Raw genomic sequence first — 11953 nt, 5'->3', positions numbered from 1 at the left:
AATGCCATGTCAGCAGAATTTAACGGTGCCAAGATGCCAGGGACCAACAGTCTGAAATGGACATAATTTGAGAGACCAATACCTCACGTTTTAAATTTTAGGGACCAATATCAAATTGGGTCCAAATTTGAGAGACCAAAATTTGTATTAATCCTAATAACTTTTTCCCTCTGTTGGGAATAGGTAGTTAGGTCAGAAGCAGCCACAAGGGACCTTATGGGTATCAAACAATCCCAGATCTCATGGGGCATGTTTTGCCCAAAGCCACTGTTTAGGAAGTTGCTTTGTGCTAGAAGCCCCTTAGCATAATATTCTTCCGGTCTTAAATATAAGACTCTTTTTTCTGGTGTAATTTACACTACAAAAGAGGTCTTATATTTAGGACCAGAGGAGTATTAGAAACCAAGCTGAATAGTTGAATCTTATGACTCCTCCGATGATTAAATCAAGTAGGAGAGGAGAGAGAAAATTAAGAAAGATCTTTAGGGTGTATTAGAAAAAATATGTCATATTAACTAATTTAACTACCATCCTTGCTCTACTTAAATTAGTTAATTAAGTCATACATTAAGGAACGGAGGAGTACTTTGTTACTACCTCCAGTCTTTAATATAAGAACTAGTTTGGTACTCAATTTTGGTTCTAAATATAAGCCTGTAATATATTTTATCTTTCATATTTATTTATTTTTCCCCACGAATAAGTCCTTGTAGTATTTGCATATATTAAATATTTCATTAAATGATAATTCTAACTAATACACATGATTAGTAAGGGTATTATGAAAAAGATCATGCCTATTTATTACAAATAGTTATGTTAACAAACTTTCTTAATGTACTCAAATCAGTCATTTAGCTCTTATATTAAGAATCGAAGCTAGTATTTGTAACAAAAGAAATAGGAATTTTGTTGTTTTTTAGAATATGTATATACTTTTTGCCGACCACCCATATATTAATTTATGTCCATGAGGATCATTTTCCCCCCCAACACTTGTGACATTCGTATCTTCTAAAAGATGCCTTGTACTTGCACGGAGGAATAAATCAACGACGACTAAACAATAATAATGAAATGGTGGGAAATAATTGTAATGAAATCATCCGATTAATTTGGCCGAAAAAAGATAATCGGAATTAATTAATTGATACGGTAAAAATGAATGACAAGGATCCAATCAATTTGAGACATTAAGTCCAGAGTACCTATTTAATTAGGGTTTGCGAGACAAAAGAGAGGAAGCCGAAAACAATGCCTTCGACTCACGATGCTCAGCAAGACAAAGACAAGAAGCCCAACGTTCAGTCTGACCACATCAATTTGAAAGTCAGAGACCAGGTTTGTGACTTTTTTCTCTTTTTGACTCTTTTTTTAAATAAAGTTTTCATTTATAAGCAGGCTCAAGTTCTTTCTAAGTTTGAATCTTTTTGCATTCTGCTTTCATGTCTCGGTCTCTCGTGTTCTTGTTTTTTTTTTTTCCTTCCCAATTTCCCTCTTCTTATTGTCATTTTAGCTAACATGCACGAAGAAAACAGGAGCTTAAATTTAAGCTGTTTTGTTTTCTTGTTCTTCATGCCTCTAAGGACCCTGTTTTAATGTGAAAAAAGATTAATATTAAGTTTACCTCATTTTAGTTTTGGTTCCTTAGTAGGCAAAATAGTCCAAGTTTTAATTGAATTATTAGGACTAGTGTTTTAAATAAAAAGAAACTTAAATAATCAAAACTATAGTTTAAAATTTAAAAAACAAAAACTAAAATGAGAGCAAACTTGAGAGATAAAAAATTGTATTAACACAAAAAAATTAATGTTAAATAAAATTGTTATCGGCCTAAATGAGTCTTTTTTTCTCATAAAAGTAAAATCTTTTTGAGCTGAATGATTTTTAGAGTAATATTTTGGCAAATACTTTTCATCATACGGGATTTAGGTAATTCTTTTTTTTTTTCTAACTGTTTATAGCACTTTGATGAAAGTACCAAATCCGTATACAGTACCCTTACCCTTAAAATATAGGAGTCAGCACAGTTAAAGATCCTAGAGGGCAGTTCGGACTTTTCAATATGCTGCCCGATCATTAAACGGATTATACTGAAATTTAGTTTTATGAGCATGTCTTTAAATGGGCGACATAGTCTAAGAAAATGATTTGGTTGATTGTAGGGGGGCAATGAAGTGTTCTTTAGGATTAAAAAGAGCACTCCACTGAAGAAGCTAATGAATGCTTATTGCCATCGACAATCTATAAACCCTTTTTCAATTGTTTTCTTATTTGATGGTCAAAAATTCAGGGAGAACAGACTCCACATGAGGTAACATTCAGCTAAATTATACTTTTGATCCTTCTACTTAATGCTTGCTTTTGTCTCTTAAATAACTGAAATTAACGGATTAATGTAAATTCATAGTCAAGAAACCAAACAAAACGAAACATGAAAAGTGTATCTTGAAATAAAATTGAAAGATTAAATTGAGATGAAATGAGATTGAGAAATAAAACAAAAATTTGCTCCTTTTTCATGTTGTTTCAGCTTGAAATGGAGGATGATGATGAGATTGATGCAATGTGGCACCAATCTGGTGGAACCCAGACCATGAACTGATGAGTTAATTTATTGTTAATGAAATGAAGGAATACTTAGTTTATGTGACCTTTACATTTGCATTTTGGTAGTGTTCTCTCTGCAGCTTCTGTGATTGGTTTTTCACTTCTCATGAAATTTAGAGTCTCCAATGCTTTGAGCTTTTTGCAATCAGTAATTTCGTTTCCTAATAATGTGTTTACCCTTGTTCTTGGATGATAATCATTTAGGGATCAACCAAATGTACTCTTTTTTTTTTGGGTTATGACGAAATTCTCAAAATAGTTATTTTAACTTGAAGAAGGATTTCTGAACGTGGGGTTTGATTAAATTCTTATGGAAGGCATTTAATATAGCGTTTCCTTCGTGAAGCAATTTTACTATGAATGATATTTAAATTTAAGAAACGGGAATTTTCGATTAAATTGATGAAAGGTTGTGTAAAATTAATGAGCTTATTATTTAAAATAGGTAAAAGTAGACTCAATACTCTGATCTTATTTGCCAGGTGCATCAAGTATCTAATTTTTTTTATTCTAGATCGAATACTCTAATCTCATTTTTTTATATGTCCAATGCCACGATATTTTTTTTTTAGTTGCATCTAACAACCTAATTTTTAAAATGCTAAATGTATTAAAAATAAAATTAGGATGTATCAAAGAATCGGATGTTGAACACACTTTTATCCTTTAAAATTTATCTTTCTAAACTAATGTTAAATTCTCAAAAGGTAATCTAATCATAGAAATAAAGTCACTCATAATGCGCACTTCGAATCTTTCCATGTTCAAATAATTATTAACGTTTGAATAACGGTGTTTACGCATGATCGAACTGTAATAATTGAATCACAATAATTTAAATCTGCAACCCGATTCCATTAAAATAGGTCCATCCGTATTCACCTTGAATTTTCTAAATTTATTTATAAATATGAGGTGCTACAGTTTAAGATAATCAAGTAGATGCTACAGGTTATTTTTCCTCCACATCCCACTGATGATCATATGCAAATTCCATGTAAGAAGAACTCAAATAGAACATCAAATTCAAATGTATGAAAGCAGCGAAATCAAATAGAAAACCCAACTCCGCGTATACATTTTAAGAAATCAATGACTAGTTATGAAGAATTTACAGGTTGTTTTTGCTTCTGTGGCCACTCGAGAATTTACAGGTTGGCTATATATACATATATACATCTCATAACTTCGACCATAAAAAATGTCAGAGAACAGACGTTAACTTACAAATTGAAGTTATCTAAAGACAAAAAGGGAAACACCCACGCCAAATTTGTTGAAAACGAAAAAAGAATCTAAAACATCCTAACTTACAAATTGGTATTGTATTTGCAGCATCAGCAATTTTGTAAACCGCAAAGCTCTGTCTGTTCTCTGCTCACCGTCAAGTTTGTCATAGTTATGTTGCAATGCAATAAAGAGTAAAATCTCTGACGGGTTCAGCTCCTTTTCGCATGCACTTTCTCTTTTCCTCTGCCTGGAAATTGCCAGAAATAAGCCCCACAGAACAAAGTGAAGGTAACAATTGGATGCTATCAATTATATATGACCATATCAGCAGCAATACGCGATTCTCATTTGGTTTGCGTCTAATATAAACCTATTAACTGAGAGATGCTGCGAATGAGGAGCAGCAATTGCAACCCAGGAAAAACCATGTGACCCTCAGTTCTATTTTTCTAGAGATGACCTGGGATATGTTTTGCCCATCCTCACCGTAAAATCTACAGAACTTGAAAGCTAGCCTTTCTAGTGTTTTAAGTACCATCCAGATTCATATGGACCGCGTGTTCCTTGTATGCTTGATCATTAACTAAAGTCACTGCAATAGCGTTTGCAGGTCCTGACCCCCTATTAGCTCCAAATTAGACACATCCGCTTTTAGTCATCATCATTCTATTCATTAGTTATTAATACATCTGAGACTTGAAAGACTTTAAATTAGATACCCTCACCTTGCTATACCTTGAACCATAGATCAAGCCGAGCCACTAAATTCACAGGGCTAATAGATTGCTCTAGCTTATTAATCTAAACAAAACCGATAATCCAAATCCGTAGAGAAGTACCCATTCAAGTGGCCAGTCTAGATAATCCCATTTATATAATCCCAACTACGACAGTTTTTCTTCCTCTTGCTAAAATCAGCTTTCCACAAAATTAAATCACGACAAGGAACAAATGGTTCCCTAAAACTATCAAATTATTCAGACAATAATTACTTTTTAAACAGGTTGTATCTGGTTTTACCTTCTCTTAAATCTGCTTGTTGTGATCTCTGTCTCTGACAATATACTCTTCGAATAAACTCCTGTAGATGATTATAAATACTGCATATGATAAAATCAAATGAAGGTTAGAGCCAGAAAATACTGCTTGATTGGCATTCACAAAAAATTTACAATGCTCATGAGTTTTGTGCGTTGGGAATGATTATTTGGATTAGAAGCAGATACTACTTGATACAGATTCCAAACTCAGAATAAAGGTGACTAAGAAGAACATAAACTCTCTGGATTAAAATATCAATAAAATGGGTTAAGACTGAACTATTCAATTTGGCTTCTGATATTGGAAGCCCGTTAGCATAATGTTAGAAGCCACGTTGAATAGTTCAATCTTATTCATTGCGTTTTTATCACTTTATTATTTGTTACAAAAGAAGCAGGAATTTTATTGTATTTTAGAATATATTTAAAGCTTTTCAGTAGTTTAATAAAGGACAAATCATATTTCTTCCATTTGTGGTTTAGACTTATGTCCAAAGGAGCATCATTATCTACAAAACTTTGATCAGGACCTATTATCCTCCCTTAAACTACACAATTTAATTTTCCGTGTTTCTCTTTTCCACTGTCGCACCAAACAAAAGAAAATGGAGACTCCACACAATTTTTTCCATCTTCCCCCTGGTATCTCATTATGCTCTCCAGCAACTAACAAGGTCAAATCTCCACCAGGCGGATCAATGATTCCGACTGAGTCACCTCATTATTTCATAAAACAAAAGGATGGCCCAATATGCTCCTCCCTGAAACTTCTAAATAATTTATACACCAGCTATCAAGCCTAAAAATCAAGTTGTCACCAACTGTAGTACCCACGGTTTAAGAATACGGACTTTCGTTTTAATTTCTCACAACATAGACATACAAACAATATCTCACTCCTGGACCACCGCCAAGAGCAATGAATATGTTCTTAAGCAGTGCTGCAAAATCATAAAGTGCTTTTGGCACCGATTATCATGATGCTCATGGATCAACAGCACTGTCTACCCTTAATGAAAGACTTATCATATAATCTAAATTAACAGTGTGATGGCCTCATAAATTTTCAACAAGAAACTAGAGGTATATGAAGGCATAATGCGGTGAGTGCAGCATCAGACAGCAAACGTTTACTTAACATGATATGGTTCTGTTCTCTATATATCAAATGGGAAAAAAGACAAAGGAATACCTTAGTCGATGCCTGTTGCAGGCCATGAAGAAGGCAACAAATCCATTCAGTATACTCCTGACCGCACGGAAAATCTAGAAACAATGTTTGAAAAAATAGCAATTATGATGGTTCTCGTTTATTAAACCACCTAGACCCTCAAATTCATTAACATACAATTTTACAACCTGCGAAAAGAGGTCATTCCAAAGAGAGCGCCACATGGAAACTCTGTAGGTGCTAATTGTTGCCTCAGATGACGATGCCACCGCAAAAAAGCTAGAAACAAGCTGCCATGTCTCCCCAAGAATATTATATATGCTTGTACATATGAAAGCCACAAAACTCAAGATTGCAAGGACAAGCCGAATGGGAGCATATACAATTTCCCACAGAGTCCAAAATATAGGATATAAGATTGAAGTGGCTGCAGTACAATGAAAAATGATTATGCAAGCAATTAGCAGAAGACTTGTACATGAGTGACTGATATCAGAAATAATATAAAAAATGAAAAGCTCCAAATAAAATGATAACCTACCAATGCTCCAAAAAAGAGTAAGGATAGACCACAATGGCCAAAGTAAAAGCTCCAGTGCATCCTCAACAAAATTGTAGGAAGTCTCAATTGCAATCCAAACAACAGAACCGGTGTTTACTGCTAAATTATATAACAAATTCCAGCTTGGAAGAAGAAATCCAAAGAACTGCACCAATGGTTCTGCAAGAGGTTGAATAAGAACAGAGAAAAAGGATCTTGCGGTATGTGTGAAGGCAAGACACCACTTAACAGCCTTTTGAATGTTATGCAGAAACAACATTGTTCCTAAGTACTTAATCCTTGAAACCATCTCCCAAGTTTCTATCCAATCAAAAAGCGGCCCACATATACGAGATGCAGTTGCCTTAAGAACAGGAACATTTTTATATAAATCATAAAATCCAATGATGACAGTGACAACTGAGATAAGTGCATATAAAATTCTTGCCAACGGGCACATCCATGGGCGATATAAATTGCAGAATCCAGGGTAAGATTGTAGGAAGATGACCCAAGATGGAAGGCCAGCCTCTAGCAATGTAAGCAATCGCAGATCAGATACTATAACTTCCCTTAATTTAAATGGAAGGTCATGGTCATTAAACCTAAACAATATTAGAACGTCCTTGTACTGAGTGTTATCCACTACAATCCCAGAAACACCACTAGAGCTCTCGCTATAAATTCTATTGTTGTCAATTCCCCCTGGCATTTCCTTGGAGTAGCTATGAACTCTAGCTCCACTACAAAGGGACTTCATTAGTTTTCTCCTCTTGTATGGCCCAGATGGTGGAGGTGTGTGCAGCATGTCTTCCCTCTGATCCTTATTCTCACAATATATACCAAAATGGCTCCCCGGAGAGTCAACAGAATTATCCTCAATATTCAGCATACCCTTGCACATATTATCCTCATTATCAATAGGTATAGTCCGAGAAAAATCTTCACTAGCATCATAAAAGACCTCCCCTGAAAATATTGCAGATGAAGAAATAGTTAGAAACATTCTTTTCGTCTAGAAATTAAAGAAGGGGCAACCTTTAGGTAGCATCAAGTGATGAAATGAGATGCAGTACAATCTAGAATTAGATAACTAATGTGAAGCAACCACACATACGTGTATATAAAGAGAGTGAGAGAGAGAGAGACCAATGGACTAGAGATATGCATGTATCATTACACGCATATATGGGCGTATGCTTTACTTAAATTGAAGAGATAATCAAAGCCCAGGAACTAAGGAAATAAGATTTTGAACATACAATCACTTAAAGATGTACAACCAAATAAGTCAGGTAAAAGCAATCATTACCTTCACGTATTTATGTTTGATTCCACGCATATAGATGTTACATCAAATCAAAACCAGAATAGAAGATCGAAGCCAAACATAATCAATAAATAGAGAAAGAAACAACCAAGTGCTAAACGCAATGTCTTTAAGCTTTTTTCCAATGCGAAATTCTTGATTTCAACTAAATAGAAAAATATACTCATCCGCTGCCTTGACTCAACAGAATAATTAATAAGTAGCCTCATTTTGACAGACAATAATTTATGTCTAAGCAAATTGGCGACACATATTCAAAATTCTAGCTCTTGCATGACATATGAACTCCATACACAACCAGACAGATACTTATATTGTACTTTTTCATATTTGTGAAATTACACTCCATAAAATAATGAGAATCCACGTTACAACCTACGGTGGAATCCAAATACTCTTTCAAAAGCAGCTGCTCAGATGGTGTTCCTGAAAACCATGAAGATATACAGCTTGCAGCTTGAGCAATGCTGTCAAATTCCCATCTTTTCATAGACTTTGTTTCTATAGCCAACGAGGTATCAGTCTGCAAAAAAACAAAAAACATTAAGGCGTCATAGTATAGACAACTGCAAACAGAATAAGGAGCATGCAGGAGATGCAGTACCTGAAGCTCATTCAAGTAGCTCATACCACGGACACTGGTCCATTCAACTTCAAAAAATATAAAGCCATATAAGGTCCTATGTAATTCGCGGCTCAACTGCAAAGAATTTCTTAGTTTTTTCACAGGCAGAAGAACCCTCTTTCTTGATGACATCACCATGTCAATCAGCGAGAACCATCTCAGGAAATTCTTTGGTTTACTTGTGCTCGGTCCAGAGCAAGCATCCTTTGCGTGATTTCTCTCTCTCCGAGATTTGTTCGCAAAAGGAGACAACCTTGACTGAAATTAAATACAAATGATGCAACTTTATATTAAAGGATAAATGCCAATAGAAACAGATTCAATAAGTTATGGTTTTTTCAGAAACCTTGGTAACCATCAGCTGCCACAAGTGAGCCCTCCGAGGACCCAAGTCTCTAACCATGGTCGATTGTCAACCAGAATATATAATTTTCTGCTATCATTAGCAAGGAAAATGCTAAGATCTGAGAGGTATGACTGCAAGTCTCTGCAGGAAAAAGGAAAAAGTCTTTAAAGATGCATTGGATCAATTAAATACAAAGTTTTAAAACCAAGTGTCACTAAAATGGGAACGAAATCAGGATGAGTTGTGATTTCCTTATCTAGCTTTTCTAGTAAATCTAAAAAGAATTTTCATCGAGTCGATGTGATAAATCATTTAATTACTGTAAGCTGAAAGAAAAATCAGCTGCAATTCCAACAATGCTCCTCTATTCCGATTTGATTTGATAAAAAAATGAACAATGTGGCAATAAAGTTGACAATCCGAAAAGAATTTAAACCGGGATGACAAAATTGCCCCAGAAAAAACAAAAACAAGGATTACACAAACTTGGGAGCAATGTTGAGGACGCCACCCTTATTCCCCCGTGAGAAACCGGAAACCTCCTTCAGTCGATTGTCAACTTGCCAATCACATTGTTCTATTGCATTTGTCTATCAAAGATTAATTGAATCTCCTCCATGCAGCTCAAAGATAAACTTATAATTAGAGCTATAAGCCCACAAATATTGCTAATTGCTAATCAGAGAAGAGAAAGAGAATAAATATCTTCCTCCTTTGAGGTTGTAGTAATTATAATCAACATGCGCTAGGACAATTTAATGTAGCAGCAATTGCGAGCAGCATGATATGATCTAATCAAGCAACTTCATCAACCTTACCCAATTTGCAAACTCGTAAGAGGAAAGATGCACCGCCCATCATCACCTTTCCCCATCGAGACCACGCTCTAAGCTCTCGAGAGGCAAAATTCGTTCAAACTCGCCATAATGTCAACTTTAGTTCCCAGAAGTTAAAAAAGAAGAGGAGAAAAGAAGGGGGAAAAACAACACCTCCAATCAGCGAACTTGGTCATTCACACAAAATTGAAAATGAACATAAGGATAAAAGACACACACAAAAAAAAAAAAAGACCTGGGGTAAGAGAATTCCATGAAAACGAAGGATAAACGCTCAAGAAATCACCGAGGAACGTCATAACAAAATAAAAAACATGGAAAGCCACCCGGGGAGGAGGGGGAGCAGAAGCAAAAGCCAAGAGAGATGCAGGTGTATACACTGAACGGAGGCGTAGGAAGAAGGGAGGCTGAATTAGGATCAATGAATCAAATGGGACTAGAGGAGAAGACACAAATACCGAAACAATGAAATTATGAAACCCAGAATTACATTAATGCAAGTCAGGCCAATACAAGCGCAATTCAATGTGTCAATTAATCGAGCGTTGGTGATAAGAATTAAATTGCTTAGCTCGGAAGCCGTGTCCTGGCCAAGTTAAAGGGAGAAGAGGTGGAGAGAAGAGAGAGAGAGAGAGAGGAGAGAGAGGGAGAGAGGGAGCTGTTGTTTGTTTGTTTGTTTGGGTTTGAGTCAATGAGCCGTAAGAGAAGAAGGCGTGTGAGATTCGTCATTTGAAAAACTAATGGATGATTACTGTACGTATTTAGTGGCGTGGGCGGGTGAGGGTAAAAGGGTAAATTCGGGGCTTGACAGCTGAGATGATGGTTCCCGCCACGAACTCCTTCCACACGCAGAGGGATGTGGAAGGAGGAGGGGAAGGGAAGGGAGGGGAAGCGCTGCAGAGGCCCCCCCTTTTTTTTAAATTATTTTATTTTTATAATTTTAACTCTGTTCTAAATCTTAATTTTTAATTTAGCGCAAGTGTGCGACTCATCTTTGTAATTTTAACACGATTTCTGAATCTTTACTCGGTGCAATCTAATGAAATTAAAAATTTTAAATAGTTTTTTTTGGTGAAATAAATAGTTAAAATTACTGGAATTAAAGGCTTGGTTGGGCCAATGATAAATATTTATAAGTACTTTTGTATAAATTGAGATAAAATTTTGTCACATAGATGCCTCATATTTCATAAATTATAATTAAAAAATTACTTATAAGTCATTCTAAACAAAAATAATAGATATTAATATTTATAAGTGTTTGTGATAAGTATTTATAAATACTTTTATTTAGGTCAAAACAAAAATTTCCTCTCTGGCTATGTGATTAAAAAATTGTTTTTGAGGATCCAATCATAATTCAACTGAGTATTGAGTTATATTGAGTTAAACTTGAAAACCAAGTTGAGACAGAATAAAACTAATTTTTTTAAAAAATATTATCTTTAATTTTATTTATAAGATCTTATTTATAAATTATGAATAAAATTTTATAATTAGATCAGAAAATATTATGTTTTTGGGACGAAACAGGAGAGAGAGAGAGAGAGAGAGAGAGAGGAGAGCGTAAAAGAAACGGATGTGTGGAAACCTGGGAAACATGGTAATGCGGGCAAGTTGCGAGGATCGATGGGACGTGCTGGTTTTTCTTCGTGTGGGTCCCTCCACCTATTTTTATCTCCAAATCTATCCATTCCCTCTTTTTTTTCTTTCCCCCTATTTTTCCCTTTTTTACAATTCATATCTGGATAAATCCGAACTAATATTCACATATCCCTTTATTCTCGTGACATCTGTAACACGTGTCATGCCACGCCCAACTCTCTCTTCGTTTATGCATTTCGTAAAATCACTTATTATATATATTCAAATAAATGTATTTTAGAGAATAAATCTAATATATTTTAACGAGATTTTCTGTTTCAAATCTTACAATATCTGCTTTATAAAAATATTCAATCTTTAGTTGGAAAAACACGTCAATAAAAACAACTACTTTGCTTTTGCACTAACAACCTAAAGTAACAAACAGATAAAACAACCACTTGTAGCAGGTGACATAGAGGCTCTTAGTTTATAGATTATTGGTAAGTGTTTTATACTACTACCTGTCATCTTAATTATAAGAACTAGTTAACTAATTTGAAGAGATTAAAGAAAGAAATTAAATTAGTTATTTGTAATAAATAAGTGTTGTCTTTCTTAAAATATTCTTGCTAATTAA

General features: G+C 34.7%; 2 pseudogenes; one reads left to right on the top strand and one right to left on the bottom strand.

Annotated features, from left to right (window-relative positions):
- The first annotated feature begins 1254 nt into the window (after window positions 1–1254).
- LOC114717032 (small ubiquitin-related modifier 1-like) lies at window positions 1255–2605 on the top strand (annotated as a pseudogene).
- Window positions 2606–3664: 1059 nt separating this feature from the next.
- LOC114717074 (uncharacterized) lies at window positions 3665–10389 on the bottom strand (annotated as a pseudogene).
- Window positions 10390–11953: the final 1564 nt, after the last annotated feature.

This window comes from Neltuma alba, unplaced genomic scaffold (assembly GCF_004799145.2).
Source record: "Neltuma alba isolate B1F8T4 unplaced genomic scaffold, ASM479914v2 tig00011705_pilon, whole genome shotgun sequence".
Lineage (NCBI taxonomy): Eukaryota > Viridiplantae > Streptophyta > Magnoliopsida > Fabales > Fabaceae > Neltuma > Neltuma alba.
This window is presented reverse-complemented; position numbering and strand designations above follow the sequence as displayed.